The following is a 22,008-nucleotide window of genomic DNA, read 5'->3' on the forward strand; positions in this document are numbered from 1 at the left end:
CTAACACTATATTTGATCATTTTCTCTGCTGTCTCCACCGGCTGCTATCACTCCCACCCAGGTTTTAGTTTAGACTGTGTCCACTTTTCATCTGGGCCAATGCCTTCTGGGCATCCTGCCTTCAATTTCTCACACTTTGAAGTCACCTTCTATCAAATCTCTAGATGATCCTTCTAAAACAGTGTTGTCCAATATGGTAGCCTCTGGGCACATATAACTGTTTAATTAAAATTAAGTAAAATTTAAAATCTAGTTCCTGGGGTACCTGGGTGGCTCAGTCAGTTAAGCATCCAACTCTTAGTTTCGGCTCCGTTTGTGATCTCAGGGTGTGATCTCAGATCGAGCTCTGCATTGGGCTCCATGCTCAGTGAGATGTCTGCTTAAGTCTCCCTCTCCCTCTCCCTCTGCTCCTCCCACCTCCTTCTTCCCTCGAGTTCTCTCTCTCTCAATCTAAAGATAAATAAATAAATCTTTGAAAAAATAAAATTTAGTTCCTCAGTTATGCTAGCCACGTTTTAAGTACTTAATAATTAGCCCAAGTGGCTAATGGTTACCTATTAAGCAATACAGAGAGAGCATTTCCATCACTGCAGAAAGTTCAATTTGACAGTGCTGTTCTAGAATGTGATGTAACCATGTCTTATCCCTGCTTGCTTCCATGCTGATTCCCCACATACTTCATTTTTTTTAAGGTTTTATTTATTCATGACAGACAGAGAGAGAGGCAGAGACACAGGCAGAGGGAGAAGCCGGCTCCATGCAGGGACCCTGGTGTGGGACTAGAACCTGGGTCTCCAGGATCACACCCCAGGCCGAAGGTGGCGCTAAACCACTGGGCCACCAGGGCTGCACCCCCACATACTTCAGATGAAACTCCAAACTCATTAGCTTGGCAGGTAAGCTCCTTCCTTTGTCTCAATCTCTCTCCTACTAAGGGAGCGATAGGCCCTCCCCTTGAACCTGTACTTCACTCATGTCAACCCACTCCTCCCATCCTTATGCCTCTGTGCTTTGAATAATGCTGTCTCTGCCCCTTAGAAGGGCTGCCTATTTCTGTTCCTTTAGAACTCCTGTATATTCTTCAAACTCAGCTCAAGCATCATTCCCACTGTGATGCTTTTCCTTGCCTTTCCGGGCAGAGTTTAGACTTGGCTTTCTGTAATTTCCACTGGCAGCTTGTGCTGCTATAACACTCATCACTAAAAAGAAAATTCTATTGATTCACCTTGAAAGTCTAAATAATGCCCCCCGACTCCGACCCAACCATGTCTGAATCTCCCAAACTTGTGAATATGTTGCCTTACGTGGCAAAAAGGGACTTTGCATGTGTGATTGAGTTAAGGACCTTGAGATGGGGGAGAGTATCATGGATTACCCCGCTGGGCCCAATAATATAATCACAGAGGTCCTTCTAAGAGGGATGCAGGGATGTCGAAGTCTGAGATAGAAAAAGGATATGGGGGATCCCTGGGTGGCGCAGCGGTTTGGCGCCTGCCTTTGGCCTGGGGCGCGATCCTGGAGACCCAGGATCGAATCCCACATCGGGCTCCCGGTGCATGGAGCCTGCTTCTCCCTCTGCCTATGTCTCTGCGCCTCTCTCTCTCTCTCTCTGTGACTATCATAAATAAATAAAAAATTAAAAAAAAAAAAGAAAAAGGATATGGGATGAGGGAAAGCAGAGTTTGCAGTGATGTGCTTTGAGTATGGAGGAAGGGGCCATAAGCCAACAAATGAAGGTAACCTTTAGAAGCTCTATGAGTCAAGAAAACAGATTCTTCCCCAGAGCCTCCAGAAGACACAGAGCCCTGCTTACCCATTTTGGACTTCTGACTTCCAGAATATAATAGAATAACTTTGGGTTCTTTTCAACCAGTAAGTTGGTAGCAGCAAGAGGAAACCAATATATTTACTCTTTCATCTATTCGTTGATACATCTATGCCACGTGTCCTTTCATACAGATTTCCTAAGTGCCTGCCTTGTGCCAGACCTGGTATTATATGCTAAGAATACAATAATGAATAAGATCCAATTATTGTCGGAGGAGGTAGGATGGGGCCTGGGAGAAAGCAGGAGTCCTGAAACTTGGAATTGTGAAGGGCTGCCGTCTGAAGTTGAGGCTGTTTTCTGCAGATGGCACAGGGCCATTGAAGGTCTTTGCCTTATTAGTTCATGATCAGATCTTTGGCTGCCGTGGTGTGGAAGTGAATTGATGCTGTAGCAGGAAGACACACCAGGCTGCTTGCAATAGCGAGGTGAGAAATGATGAAGGCCAGAACCATGGGAGGGCGGTAGCAAAGTAGGTCTGGCAGTATTTGGGTGCTATTTCAGAGGTAGAATTGATGGTATTTTGTGATCAATTAGATACTGTGCCTGAGGCAGAATCCAAGATGACTCTGCTCCAAGATGACTCTGAGAACGGGTGACTCTAAGCTCAGTGCCTGGCACACAGTGGATAAGAAACAATTGTCTTGAATTGAATTGTGTGGCAAGAAGACAATGGAGTAGATCATCACTGGGAGAGAAGGATGATGCCAATGAATCTGAATAGTGGAGGAAAATAAATAGAAGAATAAGTGTGTGTGTGTGTGTGTGTGTGTGTGTGTATGAGGCGCCGGGAAAAGGATGTGAAATATGTGCCCTGTTACCCTGTATGATTTTTACTGCTCAATTTAAGCTTTTGTTTTTTAAACTAGAACCATGTTTAGAGACAGAATTTAGAAAACTGTATAACCACCCTGAAGATGTCAGATTTCTCTCAATGCCAAGTTTAGCTACTGTTGTGATCTGAAATGGTTTGGGGCAGGGGAAGGAGAACAAGTAGTTTGGGTTGATTTTTGGTGCATTTGCTATAGCATTCTGGAATGAGGGCAATGTCTCTGTTTCCTTCCCTTACCCATTCCCCTTTGCTATGGGCAAGCCTCATGTCTACACCCAGGAGCGGAACGTGCTCTGGCCCTGTGTGGGGTTATTTGCACCCCACCCTCACCCAAGACCACCTGCAGTGACCACATGGTGGTGAATGTTCACTATATTGAAAGAGCATTTGTGATTTCTGCTCCTCCAAGTGGCATCCTGGTTCTACCACCCTGATGGGAGGATATATACAATTATTTAGCAAAGACCCCGAAGCCCTTGTTTCCCATCAGCCTTGCTCTGTGGCATATTGACTGTGTCCCCAAACAGTCAAGTAAGGCCCTTGGTGGGTGGGCCAATCTCTTCTTAGATTTGTGCACACATAGAATATTACTCTAAGAGATATTAATTGTGACTCTGTAGACTGAGGAAAGGGGAAGAGACCTATGGTCTAATTAGTTTGGAAGATTCTGGGTTTAACAAATGTACTTAAGTCTGGAGAACTTCCCAGAGTCTTGTCTTTACAAATATACTCTGTAAATGTCTAAGAATGAGGTAAAGATGTTCCTTAATGTATTTGACTCCAGAGCACTAAAAACATTATGTGACAAAGCATTCCACGCAACAGAGTTTAGAAAGTGTTGTCCTACTGAAGCAGTGGATGTCCATGATGTTCTTGTATGCCAGGCACACTCGGCAAGAGGCCACAATGATGACAGTTAGCTATTATCCAACTTCACAAAGTCTCCAATGGGCTTGAATCACTAAAGATAGACTGAAATAGTAATTGGACCAATCTTTTTGTTCTGACACTTTTGGTTTGGATTTGAACTCACTTTGCTGATGAGCCAGGATACAGTTATAAATCAGAGCCCTACTATCATCATTCCATAGCCTTTTTTAAAAAAAGATTTATTTATTTATTTGAGAGAGAGAGAGCAAGCAGGGGGCAGGGCAGAGGGAGAGGGAGAGTGAGGATCCTCAAGTAGACTCCCTGCTGAGCTCAGGGCTCGATCCCAGGACCCTGAGATCATGACCTGAGCTGAAACCAAGAGTTATATGCATACCGGACTAAGCCACGCAGACACTCCTCATCATTCCATATCTTTTCACACTTCTCATTTCCTTCCCCTACCCCCCAAAGCTCTTCTTATAATAAAACAATCCATGCTGGTTTCCTTCCTAAAGATTGTTTTAAAAATACCTTGGAAACACTAGGTAATTTACTTTGGATATTAAAGCATAGTACAATAGTATCTTGTTATTTATGTTCTGCTTTTCTTAATCCCATGTGACTACAAATGCACAGTATTTTGCAGTTTTCAGAGATTTTTATCATCTAGTATTTCATTTGATCCTTAAAACAACTTTATAAGGAAGAGATGATGAAATCACATTGCTGTAGTCTGTTTGGGCTATACTATAACAAAACACCACAGAATGGACAGCTCATAAACAGCAGAAGTTTATCGCTCACTGTTCTGGAGACTAGAAGTCCAAGATCAGGGTGCCAGTAGGGCAGGGGTTCTGGTGAGAGCTCTTTTCTAGACTGGAGATGGCTGACTATTTGCTTTGTCCCCAAACAGTGGAATAGGCTAGGGATCTCTCTGGAGCCCCCTATATAGAAACACTGATCCTATTTATGAGAGTTCTACCCTCCTGACCTTATCACCTCCCAAAGGCCCTACCTCCTAACACCACCACAGCGGGCATTAGGTTTCAATATATGAAATTTGGGAGGACACAAATATTCCGTTTATAGCACCCATTTTATATAGAAAAAGTGAAGCAAATCTATCTGGATGCTTAGCTTGTGCCAGGGATTGCGCTAAGTGTTTTACGTATACGAACTCATTTAAAACTTATCAATTTTCTGTATTTAGGACATGTTGTGCTCATGTCAGAAATAAAGAAGGTGGTGCTAAGAGAGTAAAGAACTTCTCCAAGGTCACATCACTTATATCAGGAGGTCTGGTGTTTAAACATGTTTGTTTAGCCCCCAAATCCACTCTCTTTCCACTGTGCCATCCTGAAAGACGAAGCTGTGACCTAGGGCAGGGAAAGATTGCCCACGTTCACACAGGGAGTTGGGGAAAGTGCTAATTCACTTGACTTTTAGTCCAAGGACCTCTCTTCTACATATTTTTGCCAGGTCACTGGAGGGCATTTTCAAGAATAAGTAATGACCTGTGAAATGTCACTGACAGCAGCAACAATAACAACCCAAAGACAGCAATGGGAAGGAGGGAGAATGCTGGGGCTTGCAGTCTCCTGCCCACCCCTGGACAGCCTCAGTATGGCCAAGTAGAACTGATCCTGCATTTCTGAGAAAAATGCCACCCAGACTTCCTCCTCTTGTGTCACATAGGTAAGGGGCTGGGATACCTGTGGTATAAATAAGGGGTTTGGGCTCTCCTCACCTCTTCTTGTCATGACCAAAAAGTAAATAGAGCATATTCTAGTCCCCACTCTCCCTCTCCAGGATTACCCACTGTTTCCACTCATCAGATGCCCACAATTTGGGGACATTTAGTGGGTCCCTCCTTCCGGCGAATCCCCTTGCTGGTGTGGTGGGAGCAGTGGTGGAGGTGAGTGGGGCACATGTTCTCAGGGCCTGCAGTCTTGATGGAGAGGCTGGGTGTGAAAAGCACTACTGAAGAGGTACAGACTGCCAGGGAAGCAGGAGTTGAGGCCCTTCAGGGGATGAAGAGGGAGTTCTGGGCGTTTAGCACATAGAATGTCCACCGTAATCACTCAGAACAATTGCTGAGGGCGCCCTGCTTACATTTACCATGTACTAGGTTCGTGGGGGGGGCAGGGATATTGACTGTGTAGCCCTTGAAACACAACCACAGTAGGGCACATTTTTGTTACCACCTTCCCCAACCCACAGCCCTCCAAAAGGTTTCCTTGAAACCAGGTTGGAACAAAAAAGGTAGCGCTGTTTCCATACCCTGCTTGCACCCCAAGAGCTCCTTGACTCACACACCACAGGAGACTGAGTTGTGGACCAAGAAAGAGAAGGAGACTGGTGTGTATGGTGTTTCTGAATTCCTGCCCTCCTCCCCAGGGCCTGGGGGTGTCCATGTTCATCTTCTGCCTCTGTTTCCCAACTGTTCCTTTCCCCTAATGCGGTGGTGGGCAGGGTCTGAGCTTGGGCCCTGTGCAAGGTCGCTGCTGTTGGGAATGAGAGGGGGGGAGACCCTTGTGCTTCCTTCCATGATCATTCAGGCCCTGTGGGCTGTGCAGAGATAGAGTGGTCCAAAGGGAAGTCTACTGGATGGAGCAAAAGCTAAGAGGAGCCAAGGTAGTGGAATCTGTCTCTACCTTTTTGGATTATTTTGTCATTCGTGTATTAGCGTCTTCACTATTGAAGGAGGATCTGTAGGTCAGGACTGACTTTGGCGATTAATGAAAAATCAGAGGATAATGAGGGAAATTTAAAAAAAAGGGTTTAGGCTTCTCAAAGAAGAAAAGGCACTTTATAAATCCAAGGCAGTTACCGTCTCTTGGGTGGGAAATACCAATGGGCTCATCCACATTGGCCGCACTTGTGTGTGCCAGTGCCCAGCGATTCCCCCTCTTGCACATTTAGGCTTTCAGATCATTAGGCTGCGAGAAGCAAGCACTTCCCTTGAGGAAACACAGAGTCGCTACCCTCACCATTCTCCCAGCCTTGCCACTGAATCAGGGAATCTCTGAGAATCTCTGGAAGGGACTTCAAAAATCATTTAGTCCAGCTGCCAGTGTATTCCCTCGATAAATGGGAATAGACGAATGGGAATAGAAAGTAAAAGTGCAGTTAATTCTCAATTATTTGGATATAGATTGTCTGCAGGCATAGAGTGCAAAATTTGTGTCTTTGGAGATAGTGATCGGGTATCTTCTTATCTGTTCCTTTTCCAAGCTAAACAATCACAGATCATGTTAGTGGTCCTTAGAGGACTGATTTCAAACTTTGGGAATCACAGAAATTGAAGCCATCTTCATCTAACTAGGTTGGTGCTGCCTCCATTTTCATTCCAGAAACTTTTGGCTGTGCCCCATTCAGAGGGGATTGACTGCATTTGAAATGGGATGACAGAGGAATTACTCTCACTGAGATTACCCTTCAGCTCCATCCCAGAACTGAGAGACTCTGCTAACTGCTATTGCCATAATGACTAGCAATCACGGCACAATCACGGAAATGAATTAAATTATTAATTTCAATAGCGCCCCATGGTGCATTTATAAATTCCACCATCTGGGGAACATAAATATGGAGGTCCACATTCTATACTTGGAGGCATGGTGCTCAGTGCCAAGGGCTGCATCTTTGAAGGCAGTAAAGATTTTTCAAGATACTATATGTGGAGCGGCAAGCTGTGCATTTGAGAGGAGGCTCTGTCCCTGGGTCTCTATTAGCTTTACCATTTATTTAAGGCTCTCTTCTCTCTTAATTTTTAACCAGTTCTTATCTTATAGACCCAGTGTGTAAAAATCCACAGGATGGGAAATAAAATAAACCTCAGAGCTGAACTATTTAGTTCCTCACCCCCTTTTCTCTTCATTGAATTTCCTTTTGTCCTCCCCCAAAGTCTCTTATTGACTAGCCTCAAATATGTAAATCTCTGTGCTAATAAGTTCTTCGTACTGAGACAGATCTTCTTGGGTTTTGAATGTTTTCAAAATCCATTTAAAGCTTTAAGATAATTGTTTCTGAAGCACAAGGATAGAGGTCCTGGAGTGGTGTGTAACCTACTCCAATAAAAGAGATTTAACTTTCCTTCCTTATGTGGAACCATTTGACCAGATGTTGGGGTTCAGCAAGCCTTCCCTGTTTGCCATCTGTGACATCCCCAAGGGCTAGTGAGAGAGGGGCACTTCTAAAGAGCATATGTAAATGATTTCCATGGAGCCCTGCGGGGGCACGGTAGGCCACCTTCTTCCTACTATGGATTACCAACTCAAAGCCAAGAAACATCCCATACCTCTGTCTCTATGTCACAATTTCCTAATATACACAACTGGATTTCTAAGTAATGAGTTCATGTAAGAAGCAGAAGAAGAATGTATAGCCTTCTATAGGATAAATAATTCTATGGCACCAGTGGTGGTGTGCAGCTCTTGATCTTTTAGCTCTCTGTGCATATAGGACTTTGAAATAATTTGGGAATCTCTAGCTGATAATGAAGAGAACTATTGAACAGTAGAGCTGCTCATTTCAGTGCTTCTACCTAGGCACATAGACGCAGATAGAGCTTAGTCCATTCTGTAAATTAAGGTAGGCTTGTAGGCCAGTGATTTCCAGTCAAATCTGAGTGTTTCCCCCTGATCCCACGCTGCCACCACAAGTTGCTGATGTTCACTAGCTTTGATATGTGAGGTTATGTGAAAGTATTTTGGGACAGGATGTTTTTGCAACTGTCTTGTAGGTTGGTTCCCTTTAATTCCCTGTGGCATCACACATCAGGGTAGTTGGGGATATGATGATCTGAAGCTTTGGGAATAGGTGGTTTGTGCCTAATTAGATTTTCATTTCTTCATTGTTTCAGATGCCATTCTCAAAACATAGCCAAATTAGCTTATTATTTGCCATTTACAACAAGAGAATAAACAGAACCGGTGATCACAGTGGATTTGCATAAAACTGCTGATCTTCATGACCAGGTCCTTGCCAATAGTTTCTCTTTCTGTCCCTGGATTGTAGACATTAACGTTCATCAAATTTGAGGAGCTAGATCTCTAGGGACTCCCATCCTGAGTTTATTAATGGCAACGAATCAGTCATGTATGCTGTTGAGCCCCAGGATCCCCCACCTCAGTAGGAGTGAGTAGACTGGGGTAATTACAGACGAAGTAGTGATATAAGGAGGAAATGTAGTGTGGTTGGAGTTAGTGACCTGAGGAAACCAATATACACGGCCTCTGGAGTGTCTGTTTGCTGTTATAAAGGGGAAGTGTTGAGGCAAAGAGACCTTCCCCTGATCTGTAAGAGTTTAGTACCTGGGAAAAACTACACAAAGTTATCATTAAAAAAAAAAAAACAAGACATAATAAACACCAAGACTCTTCAGCATCTTGCTCCCTGCGTCCAGCAATGGGAAGACAGTTGGCACTGTTTCTGAGGTGAAAATCTTGAACAGTCCTGCTTTGCTATCAGAGCCAATGCTGTTGAGCCTGGAGGAGCCAGTGTAACTTTGCTTTGAGCCTAAATTTGCTTCTGACTCAAACATCAGAGGAAACCTCTCTCACACAGAATTGAGAAGCTTTCTGTCTTAAGGTGAGCCTGTCACAGCTCTTGGTAACTGCAACTCTTCTTTTCTCTCTGGGTGTCAGAGTAGCTCACCCTAAACCACCAGCAGCTTTACATTAATGAGCTGAACTCCTCTGAGGCCCAGGTCAAGTGGCCTGCCCAAGGCCATGATGGAGGGCCCGTGTAGACTGCAGGCCCAGCAAGCATGGCTTCCTGCCAGACAATGCCTCTCCCCCACAGTCTCCTTGAATCTCGCTACCTGGATAGACACACCATCTGACACTGCCCCGCAGTGAATAAAGGAAAAGAAGAAACCAGTGTTTCTTTCTGAGATGAAAGCATATGGTGCCATCAAGGCGATCAAGGCAGGGAGGCGGGGAGAAGGAGGCCTGGGAAGATTCAAAAGTATGTTGGTTATATCTGTAAGGACAAGTTGTATAAGAGAGGAGAAAATGTTTTCTTGCTTCTTGGGAAATGTCTAAATAGCCCTTCACCCCAGGAAGGGAAAATAACTGCCTGAGTGAGGACCAGCTCTATTGACTGGCACGTCTTATTCAAAGGTAATTGCTTACCCATGTGACAACTTTCAGTTGAATTTTTCCTTATAATAAGATTTGATGGCCAATTTAATTGGTTTCTTGGGCCACAGGATAGGGAAGCTGTATAGCCCTATGAAAAATTATTTAGGGAAATCTAAAGAAAATTCAGACATTGATCTGAATTGAGGAATAAGGAATTGAGGAATAAGAGGAAATTGACAATCATCAAAACAAGATCTTTGTAGGACTCACCTGGCTTCTCACGCCACTCTTCTACTCATATGCTTCCTGAGTTTTTCATGAGGGAAGCATTATCAGATTTTGCTTCTTGCTTCTTTAGGGAGCTTTTCTGAGGAGGTCTGAAGAGGTACCATTCATTTGCAAGGGGGTGGAGTGAGGGTAGGGGAGGGAACCCTGGTTGCCCCAGGCCCTGCCCAGCTGCCCTGCAGGCTGAGCGCAGTATCTCCTGGCACACCTGTAACTCATTCATGGAACCTGGGTGTGTTGTAACACACCTATGAGGGAATGCTATTCTTCTGTATTTAGATGTGCTTATTGGGAGGCTCTGGAAGGAATAGTGGCCCTGCTTTACTCATACCTCTGAATGTCCAACTACAAGTTTGTCCCTGACACTGAAACTTTAGGGCTGTCTCCAAAGCTCCCAAGAGATTAATCATTGGAGTCTTCTCCTTTAGAGAAATTGAGTTGTGTGTGGATTTCTCAGGGACTTGCCTGGGTGATTCTATGAGGTTATTATTGGATATTATTGGGTATCACAGGACATTACTGGGAATCATTGGATAATCTATGTGATTATCGTGTGACTAGATCAGACCCACTCCTACCTCAAGGCCCTCTCTGGACCCTAATAGGGGAAGGGCTAATCTGCTTATGAAGGATGGCACAATATGGAGCTGCCCAGAATCAGGTCTAGATCCTATACTCCAGTTGCCCACATGTTTTGTGTTTGTTTGGGTTTATGATGCTGGCTCCCTGACCCTTTCAGGTGAGGGGATGTACTCTAGGGAATGTACTCTCAGTCAGAGATTTGTGTGTATGCGCTTTACTGGGGAGTAGTCTCAGAAACAACATACTACAAGGGAACAAAGGAAGAAAGATTGGGTAAAGGGGCAAGTGGAACTGTGATACAGTTATAACAGAGGCTAGGCCAACTTCACAGTGAGCTCTAGAGCTGAGATGGCCTTTCAAAGTTGTCCCAAACTGAAGCATGTGTGCCAGGAATTTTTGTACTTCCTGATCCTGAGTGAGCTAGAGGAGTTCTCCAGAAGTTGGTCAGTATGGCAGCTCTTGACAATAGAGAGGGGCAGCTGCGGAAGGGTTGCATTTTAAGTGAGGTGGAGTCCTTCAGTTGAGGGAAATTTCCAGAGAGGAACTCAGCTATGAACTCTCAGGAATGACCTCACAATAGCTGGTGGAATAAGTGTCTTGGTTCTTTAAAAGAGAGGGAGAGAAAAAGAGAGAGAGAGAGAGAGAGAGAGAGAGAGAGAGAGACTCCCGTGTGTGTGTATGTGTGTGTGTGTGTGTGTGTGTGTGTGTGTGTGGCTGGGTGGCATAGCATGGCAAACACAAGAGCCACCCCCGAGCCACTCAGATACACTTCATTTGCCTAGTAAATTTACCCATTCTGGGAATATCTCCTCTAGGATTTTGGATGGCCTCTTTGAGAAAATTTACAAGATTAAGATTAATGTGACCAATTACAGTTTCTACTATCATTGCTGGTCTTCAGGCCACAACTGGCACTCATCATCTTTTTCCTCTACTACTGATTTCCTATTTTCCCTTAACATCTGCGCCTCTGCCCTCAGTTGGTACCTAGGTCTAGGTGGCTTACCTGATAGAATGATCTAGAATCTCATTTCTGAGGGATATGAGCCCCTAGTCACCATGTCCTCATCAGACCATGACTTGCTGGCCTTATCTATTTGCCATCAAGAATAGGCAGGAGAGTACCAAAAAAGTTCTCCAGTGAATCAACTATGTTCCATGTGTTTTTTGTTTTGCCCCTAATATAAGAGTCCACCTCATGATCAAGGTCAGTTATCCCTACCAGTATACATTTTCTTGCCTGCTTGTCCCTGGGTACAAGGATCCTGAAGTGACCAGTTGGCAGCTGTAGCCTTAAGCCTCAATGATATTTTTATTGTGTTCTTAATAAAAACATCCCCACACTGGCAACCAGGACCTCTAGACCCATAGAGTTTAAAGCTGTGGGGATGGAAAATTCCAATTTCTCAAATGGGCCACTAGCAGTGATGGTGAGCAGGGCTATTTCTACTTCCATTTTTTGGTCTACAGTTCCATGAAGTCTCCCTATCAGGGTACAGCACCATATAACAGTTGTTGATTTAAGACGTATATCTCATCCTGGAGAATAGTGTCCTGTTTCTGCAGGTATCACCAAGCAAGCACTTCCATTGTGCCCTCAAAAAACCATTTCATTGCTTTTTTCACATCTACAGATTCTGTGTGTTGTGATATTTCATAGGACCACTGGATCTTTTGATTGTATACCCATGGCCACACCTCCTTTTCTATAAACTGGGTCCCCTAATCAGAGGTAACATTAAGTGAAATATTAAGGGGGTAGTAAGTGACATAATAAGCATCATATTAAGTGGATGTCAGTAGATTAAACATCTGTGGTCCAGCTGGCCAAAGCCTTGTAAGCAATATAGGTGTTGGCTTCAGTCAAGAAGAAATGTTACCTAATCCAGGTGAAAGGGATCCATTTTGATCAATTTACCACAAGTGGCTGGTTGGTCTTCATGAAGGATAATGCCATGTAAGGGGTTCAATGCTGGTCTTTGTGAATATCGAGTTGGACATTTGGCAGTGACAATTGCGTTAGCTTTCGAGAGTGGGAGCCCATACTTTAGAACATATGCATGCTTTCTATTCCTGTCACAATGGCTGTCTCATTCGTGAATCCATCATACCAGGATTAGGGTGACTAGTGATAGTGGCTGGCTGATATCAGCTGGCCTAGTTATTATGTTTAGTTAATTATTTAGTTGGCTATTTATTCCATGATGTTTACTCTCTGATGGGCATTAACACACTATAAAAATATTTTCATATTTCATGCCCACTCTATAGACTCATGTTTCTTAGATTTTCTTGTCTCTAATCTTCTAAAGTCTTCATTTTATTTTTATTTATTTATTTATTTATTTATTTATTTATTTATTTATTTATTTATTTATTTATGATAGTCACAGCGAGAGAGAGAGAGGCAGAGACACAGGCAGAGGGAGAAGCAGGCTCCATGCATCGGGAGCCCGACGTGGGATTCGATCCCGGGTCACCAGGATCGCGCCCTGGGCCAAAGGCAGGCGCTAAACCGCTGCGCCACCCAGGGATCCCTAAACTCTTCATTTTAGATCTCCGTCTATCCAAGTCATTCACCACTATTCATGAGTCTAGGTATAGTCTACAGATGATATAGAAATTAGATGACTTTTCTTTTCATATATAATTTATGATCACACATACCACCTAAAGTTTTGCATTTTGGAAGGCTTTCCCCTTATTGCTGATGGCCACCAGTTAATGGAGTTGTATTGTTCATCAGGAGTACATTTTCAGCTTGTACTTGCATACTAAGCCACCCATAAACGAAGTTTGGTTTTTTTCTCACTTCCATTAGGTGGTCATAAGGTGCCTCTCGTGTGGTCTTGGATGTGAAGTGAAGGCAAATGCAACAATAGTGGATGACGTGGATTTCTGGGGCATCTGCTTTTGCAGTTTGTACTGTCTGACTCTACTCATATCTGACCCTGAATATTCTACTTTCGTCTTACAATTGATGGCTTTTGTGTCTGATCAAACTTTTATGACTTGGTGGATCTGATAAAACCTCAGATACCTCTGAGGGTACCTTTGGCTGCATGGTCACATGATGTCTTATGGTCAATGCTCCATCTCTACAGGGCCCAATAGCATGCAAGGAACTCTTTTTTGAATGGTGTCTAGTTCTTTGCTATAGATGGTATATCCTTGCTTCAGAAACTTAGGGTTCTACACTCTGATTCTTCTTCTAGGGTTTGCCATATACTCTGCACAACATCTTTTTGTACCATAAGATCCAACAGGTTATATAGAACAACTGGAAGATTGCTTGTACCACAGTCTGAACCTGCTGCACGGTCTTTTCCTTCTCTGTGCCCCACTCAAAGTTTGTGAATTATGCTGTGGATTTCTAATTTCTATATCAGCAAGTTTCAACCACTCTGTTTGCCAAGTTTTGTTACATTTTAGATGACCTGCCTGCCTCAAATTATTACTGATGAATACCCAGATTCTCTCATTGGCTGGCCTTGTGCCATCTAACATGACTGTCACCCCTTACTTCAAGGCCTTTACTTATTGTATTTCTCTTGTCAGATTCACCCTTGTTAGCTTTATCCAATTTCTCACCTTTCTACATAAAACCCTACTTTCACTATGAAGACTTTTTACTTTTTCTGGTAGGTCATAGCTCTCCTTTCTGCAATCCTAGGCACATCAATACAAGTTGACACTAACATACCTATTATTGAACAATGCTTGCCCTGTGCTTCATGTTCATTAACTATTTTTACTCTGAAATTAAGATCTATTAAGGAAGGGGTCCAAATATTCCTACATTTTTGTAAACACAAAGATAGTATTCTTTGTGAGCTCTAGCTGATGGAACTATTCTCTCTTTATCCCAAGGCCAAAACCATCTAGGCTAGTAGCACTGCACCACCCAACGTATACCATGAGGGCTAAGGATATACTAGAGTCCACACTTATCTTCTCTATACCCAATCCAGAAAGATTCTATGCATTGATAAACTTATCAGCATTTGTGCAAGCTCATGAATTATTAGTTGTCCCATCAAATTGTTTCAATTTGGAAATTTTACCCTTTGCTAGGCACAGTGGTCTGATTGTGCTGCCAATGTGCTTCTCTTAAGAAGACTGTCGGAACCTGAGCCTGGCTCTCAGCCCCTTTGCCTCATGTCAGGTGTACTAGGCACCATTTACCAGGCAATCCCCTCTCCCAGACTCTAGATCAAATCTTAAGTTTACCCATGAAAGATTTAAGGAACTACAGCAATTATTGTGATTCAAATCCCCAGACCTTGGACTAGAAAACTGAGACCTTGGCCTTATTTCTGAGGTGTTTGCCCTGGGTCTGAAAGCAGGATCCTCTTGTGTTATCTATCTCAGAAATGCAACCAATACTCCAGGATCCGTCTTATTGAGAGTTTATATCATCTTACACGCTTGCCTGATTCTGCCTAAATCTCTGGGCCTCCTGGTGTTGACCTCAACTGGATTTACCAAGTAAAAGTTTCCTCCGTATGTTATATGAAGTCTCTTGACACCAATCTTTTGCCTAATTTTCACGTAAGTCCACAGTCTACCTGTTGGATTCAATTTCTTTCAAGTCTATTTTAGAATCTGGCCTTTGCCTACTCAGGTATGGAAATGGGGTTTGTCCTGAACTTCATCCTTCTCAGGTTGCTCTGGACTCTTATATAATTGAGCCATATCCTAAGACATGATGAGAACAAGTGTTGTTAAATTCAGATGGGTTCAACATGAGGTCTATTGGCAACATCACAGCTAAGACCTGAAGAGAGAGGACAAGCAGAGGGAGTTGAAGCCTGTGGCTAAATCCAGGGAGAGCAGCACAATGAACAGGCAGTGTGATAGGCAGTATGGCACACCAGGAGCAGTTCAGATGGGGACTAAACTCAAGCTAAGTGGCAGGGCATGGTGTCAAGTACAGATGGAGACAGGAGATGGCAAAAACTACATTAATGCTGATGTTATGGAGATGTGGGGAGTGCTAGGTGAGTGTAGGCTCAAGTCCCAACTCAGAGAGAAAACGGAGGGATGGACCCAGTTACATAGTCAAGGCCAGTATTGTAGAGCGTGCCATAGTGAGCACTCAGGTTCCCAGGACTCTTGCCAAGACTTCAGGTACCTGATCTCCACTGTTTGAGAAACTGAGATACTGAAATACTTTCTTTTCTGATAAGGCAGTTAGGATAGACTATGGAAAGAAACAAGCCCAAACTCTCCATGGCTAAAATGATAAAGGTTGATTTCCTGCTTACTCTGTCATTAAGAGGTGATAGCCTAAGGTCAGGAGCAACTGTCATCCACATAGACATCACTCAAGATCCTAGGCTGATGAGGTGCCATCGTTCCTATGCTGACATATTATTTGGAGGCTCAGGTTTGCCTCTGAATTTATCACTGTAAAATCTAGAGAATTGAATATAAACAATCAAATGTTTTAGACTCTTCTGATCACATTTTACTGTCCAGAATGACTCACATGGGCACACTTCAAAGGTAAGGACTCTGTAATCTTCCTATACCTGAAAGTAGAGGAGAATGGGATATCGGAACATTAGCAATGCCTATCAAGTTGAGTCAGAATCAACTGATAAACTGGACTTTGCTATGGCTGTGAATTGTATGTATATGCTTGATGGAAGCTGGGAGACACTTCATTGTTGTCTCATCCTGGGAAGAGTAGAAAGGTGGGAAAGGACAGGGTAGCTGTAAAATCCACAGAATTAAAAATCCTTTATAAGTAAAATATATTCTGAAATATAGCTACAGTTTGTATTCTGGAACTGATTCACCTTTGGATGGGCCAGCTCTACTTCTGGGCATGTGTCTTCTCATTCACTGCTCTTAGTATATAAGGACAATATAAACTAAACCCAGCCATCAAAATTGGCTCTTATTCTCCAGAGGAGATGTTTCTACAATGAACTGTCCATGTTATATTTCTACTTGTTCTCATTATGTAAATAATAACATCATATGTGAGCTAGGTGGCCCTGCCTAGGTTTGCAGCCCATGGCTATAGACAAGCTCCATAACTGGTCTGGGAACTGAGCCATCTTCTTTTCTTTATTAACACCATGCGTTGACTGACCAACTCACTTATTGTATCCTGAGAACTTACTGAAACCACTTCAGCCTTCAAAAAAAAAAAAAAGGAATACAACTAATTAGATGTAATTCAACCTGTTTCTTTTAAATCTTTAAAAAGTATATACATACAACAACATGCACAGAGACATATATACAAATTTGCTACCTTTCAGAACAAGAAAGTTGTACTTCACAGTTTAAGAACCACTTTGAAGAACCTCTGTGGTGTCCTAGAGTAACAACAGTCATTTCAATTGTAAAATCCATTGTGGAAATATCTCTGACATAGATCCCTCAGCAGACACTCAAAAAGAAGTGCTCTGTGCGTCAACAGAGCTTCAAGTGTCAGGGCTAACGGTGTGGAAGGGTTTCAAAGAGGAGTCTAGGGATGGCGATTCACGACTGCAGAAGATTCAAGTTGGCTCTGATATGAGAGTCTTTGTGAGAAGCACACTCCAGCACACTCTAGCAGATCCATCCTGGGACAATGCTTCCAAAGCCTGTATCACCTTCCAGCTTGGAAACCACACTGACAGCAATTCTTGTTAGACACAACCAACCACACAAGGAAGGAAGATTCTTAGAAATTGCTTGTGGATGTTCATACTGTATTTATTTGACTAGAGAAGTATTTGCTTCTTAACAACCAGCAGTTGTGGGCTTTTCTTGGCTCCAGGTGAAGAGGTGACTTCCGTCTTTGATTCAGTGTTCATAATTGGGCTGTCTGTTAGCAGAGGTGGAAAGAAAACAATGCTAATGAGGTCAAGGGTTCAATACCCACGTGGGTCAGTTAGCTTTCCTTTGTTCTTTGGCCAAAAAGTCTGTACGGGCATGCCTTGTTTTACTGAGCTTCATTACACTTCATGACACTTCTCAGATATTGTGGGGTTTGTTTGTTTGTTTTTTAACATATTGAAGGTTCAAGACTTTAGTGGAGGAAGTTATTGCAGATGTGGTAGAAATAGCAAGAGAATTAGAATTGGAAATGGAGTCTGAAGACGGGACTGGATTGCTGCAGTCTCATGATCAAACTTGAACAGATGAAGAGTCGCTTCTCATGGATGAGCAAAGACAGCAGTTGCTTGAGTTGGAACCTACTCCTGGTAAAGGTGCTGTGAAAATTGTTGAAATGACAACAAAGGATTTAGACTATCATATAAACTTAGTTGATAAAGCAGCAGTAGAGGAGTTGGTGAGGACTGACTCCAAATTTGAAAGAAGTTCTACTGTGCGTAAAATGCTATCAAACACCACTACCTGCTGCAGAGAAGTCATTTGTGAGAGGGAGAGTCAATAATGTGGCAAACTTCATTGTCTTATTTTAAGAATTTGCCACAGCCACCCCAGCCTTCAGCACACCCCAGCCACCCCAGCCTTTCTGATCAATCAGCAGTCATCACCTCGAGGCAAGACCATTGGCAGCAAAAAGATTACAACTTGCTGAAAGCTCGGATTATGGTTCCTTTTTTTTTTAGCAATAAGGTATTTTTAAATTAAAGTATATACATTATTTTAGACATGATGGTATTGTACATTTATTAGACTACAGTATAGTGTAAACATAAATTTTATGTGCACTGGGAAACCAAAAATGTCATTTGACTCACTTTACTGTGATATTTGCTTTACTGAGGTGGTCTGTAACCAACCCCCCAATATCTCCAAGGTTAGCCTGTAGCCTCTGTGTCCAGCTACTATGAAGACAATAGTGATTGGGAGAGAGAAAGGGAAGGTAGATGACTCTCTAATCTTAGACTTCCTGCAATGAACAACAACTCCAAGTTCATGTCCTTTTGCAAAAAAAGTCACCTTCAGAGTTGGAGGACTACCTGTTAAGAAGCAGCAAGGAAAATGAAGGGTATAGTTCCACAGTGGTGTTATGGAGTCTGAAGCTACAGAATCAATGCTTGCAGCTAGAGCATCAGCTTGGTTATTTACGCCCATAAAATGAAAACAGCAATAGACATATCATGATTTACAGCCAATTTTCAATTTCTTATTAGCCAAAGTTTCAAAATTTTCTTTTTTTAAAGAAAGATTTTATTTATTCATGATAGAGAGAAAGAGAGGCAGAGACACAGGCAAAGGGAGAAGCAGGCTCCACGCAAGGAGCCTGATGTGGGACCAGATCCCGCGACTCCGGGATCACACCCTGAGCCGAAGGCAGACTCTCAACCGCTGAACCACCCAGGCATCTCAGTTTCAAAATTTTCTAGACATTTATGTATGGAGTCAAAGCGAACTGGTATGAGTTTTGTGCCTTCTTTTCTTTCTCAGTCACTGTCAATTGGAGAGTCAAATGAATGATGACACGCTCATAGATAGCTGGAAAGAGGTCTGAATATTCCCACAAGTAAGGCTCAGCCCTGGAGTGACTTAAATCTAGCTTTGTAATCACAATTCACGATTCCCCCTGCTATGCAGTTTTCTCAGAATTACTGTATCTTCTGTAACGCTGTGTAGCAACATAAATCAGAGTAGGCACTAAACCAAGCATGGGAAAAACTATGGGCTTCTAAGTTGACCTCATGACTCCTTCGCTGTGTGTGTGTGTGCGTGCGTGCACATGTGCATCTTTGGGAAAGCAAATTAATTGCTTTGAGCCTCAGTTTCCTTGCTTGTAAAATGGGGATATTAACATTTATCTTATAGGACTGTTGGAAGAATTGTATGATAGAATATGAAGAGGTCTGGCAAGTTCAGTGTGGTACGTGGCATATTGCAAGTGTTTTCCTTATTGACAAGCGTTCTTATTATCAACATTGCATATGTTTATTTTAATTGTTTGGCAAATTTCCCCCACTTCTTTTGCAAAACCAAATGTGTAGAGCATCCATTACTAATACCTTACTAGCAAATGCTACTGATCGCCTTCCCATATCACTCAGCTCACCTGAGCAATTCACCAGCAGCTACGATAGACAGTCGACATCTTCCCACCTCAGGAACCTGGGTCTTTCCTCTTTGCCTGAGGGCTTTCAAAGGCACTTAGAAAATCTAGAAGCCTGAGAAGCAACCTCACTCTCCACCAAATGAAAGTTGCCTGCTGTTGGAGTGATTCTGAGATAGATTCCATATGGTTTCTCCAAAGATTCTCAGCAGGACTGACCCGAAGTTGTCCACAGGGCAAACCCCCTCATTAATGCACTTTTTTTTTTTGCTTTTACTTTACTCCTTTCTCTGACTCACTGTCCCTGCTTCTTCACTTGTGATTCCTGGATTCATTTTGCAAATGAATTCCTAGCCCCCAGTTTCTTATCTTGGGATTGTTTTTGAGAGAACCCAAACTAGAACATGTACCTCATGGTGTTTTTATTGTTATTTATTTATTTATTTTTAATATTTTATTTATTTGAGAGAGCACAAGCAGGGAGAGGGGTAGGGATAAGCAGACCCCTGCCCCTGCTGAATGGGGAACCCCAGGATCATGATCAGAGCTGAAGGCAGACACTTAACTGACTGACCCACCCAGGCACCCCTATTTTTATTTTTAAACTTATATGCAGTATACTTCATTTTTTTTGTGTGCAGTTCTATGAATTTCAACAATGTATATGTTCATGTACATACCACCACAATTAGCATACAGAACAGTGTGCTCACCCTAAAAATTCCATCCTTTTGCCTCTTTTTTTTTCCTTTTGCCTCTTTGAAGTAAAACTATCCTCCACCTCAACCCAAGGCAACAATCCCTTATAGGTTTCCTCTCCCAGAATGTCATGCAGTGTGACACCTTTCACAACTGGCTTCTTTCCTCAACATAATGCCTTTGGGATTCATCCATGGTGCATGTGTCTCATTAGGTTATTCCTTTTCGTGGCTGAGTAGTATTCCATTGTACGGATGTAAGACAGCTTGTCACTTCATTTGTCGAAGGACATTTGGATTGTTTCCAGTTTTCTAGGATTGTAAGTAATGCTCCTCTAAATATTCATGTAGATTTTCATCTCTCTAGGGTAAATACCTAGCAGTGGATTTTTTGAGTCACATGGTAAGTGTACATTTCACTTTATAAGAAACTGCCACAGTTTTCCAGAATGGCTATCCAATCTTGCTTGCCCACCAGCAATCTGTGAGAGTTCTAGTTACTCCACATTTTTGCTAGCACTTTGGTTGGCATTATTTTTTATTATTTTAGCCATTTGCATAGAGATGTAGTGGGATTTCTTTGTGCTTTTAATTTACATTTCCCTAATGACTAATGATTTTTGGCACTTTTTTTTCATGTGCTTATTTGCCATAATATTTCTTCTTTGGTGAAGTGTCTGTTTAAATCTTTTGCTTACTTCTTTGGGTGATTTAATTTCTTACTCTTGGGTTTTGAGAGTTCTTTATATATTCTGGATATAAGTTCTTTTATAGATAATTTCTCTAGTTATAGATAATTTCTCTCAGTCTGCACCTTGCTTTTTCATTATCTTAATCATAGGGTTTTTAGAAGGACTGGATTTATATTTGTAGTTCTTTGAAGGTAGAATAAACATGTTACATACATGTCAATTTGGGCATATAGTATGGAGAAGTTTGACTTGGCATTCAGATACCCTGGGGTTTGAATCCTGGGTCAGTCGCCCACTAACTCTTCTGCCATGAACCATCCTGTGAGTTTCCTCATCAGTAAATGAAATAATACATATCAGAAGCCTAGCCCCAGGCCAGAACATTGTGAACATTCAATAATTATAAAGATTCTATTCATAGCACAACATTCTTTTTCCTTTCTCAGCCTTTGCATAAGCTTTTTTTTTTTTTTTTTTTTTGCTAAGATGACTCCTATTCTAGGGGCTTTGCTTGACATGCCCAGTGGGGGGGGGGGGCAGGCACCTCTTCCTGGCACTCCCACCACCTTTTAACCACCTTCCCTCACTGTGTTTTAAGCAGAGTGAGATATGAGCAACTTAAGGCCCAGGCTAATGTCTTTATCCTCAAAAGATAATTCCAGGTTGTGTCTGATGAATGAATGAATAAATGAACAAATTTATCTTATGCTTTGTCTGAGAGTTCCCAGTAGACATCCCTCTGAATGTTGCCAAATTCAGCCCCTTTAAGACAGCCTTAAACACCCGACAGTGATGTCTGTGACTTACACTAGGACGCTGCTCACGCTCCGCCAGACACTGTATCTTTGACAAGTTGGATGCCGAATGGAGAAACTTGAATGCTCTGCATCTATTTACTTTTACCACATGCCATAAAAATTAAAAATACATTGTACCACAAGTGCAGTATTTAGTGTTTCACTTTAATTACATTCAAGTGTGTTGCTAAATAGTCTTGAGAAAACCTTAATGACCAGCTGTTCTACCCTTTTCCCATATGTCAGAAATGGTTTCTGAAATCACATTCTGGGACAGTAAGGTTGTATAATTAGACAGTGTATAGTTAACACTTCTAGATTTTCCCCTTAAACTGTGGACCCTTTACAC

At 42.5% G+C, this 22,008-nt stretch overlaps 1 long non-coding RNA gene across 11 annotated transcripts in view; it reads left to right on the plus strand.

Moving 5' to 3' along the window:
* LOC129505869 (uncharacterized) overlaps positions 1-22,008 on the plus strand; it is a 143,404-nt gene that overhangs the window by 110,601 nt on the left and 10,795 nt on the right. For 7 of the 11 annotated variants that reach the window (XR_008663613.1, XR_008663615.1, XR_008663618.1 and 4 more), the window contains 2 exons: positions 693-896; positions 5,007-5,222. The exons of 1 other annotated variant lie outside the window; for it this stretch is intronic. This is a non-coding gene — a long non-coding RNA (uncharacterized LOC129505869). The remainder of the gene's footprint in view (positions 1-692; positions 897-5,006; positions 5,223-22,008) is intronic. 3 more of the 11 variants (XR_008663619.1, XR_008663623.1, XR_008663617.1) reach the window with 2 other exon arrangements.

The sequence above is a fragment of the Nyctereutes procyonoides genome, unplaced genomic scaffold (genome assembly GCF_905146905.1).
Source record: "Nyctereutes procyonoides isolate TBG_1078 unplaced genomic scaffold, NYPRO_anot_genome, whole genome shotgun sequence".
Classification (NCBI taxonomy): Eukaryota; Metazoa; Chordata; class Mammalia; order Carnivora; family Canidae; genus Nyctereutes; species Nyctereutes procyonoides.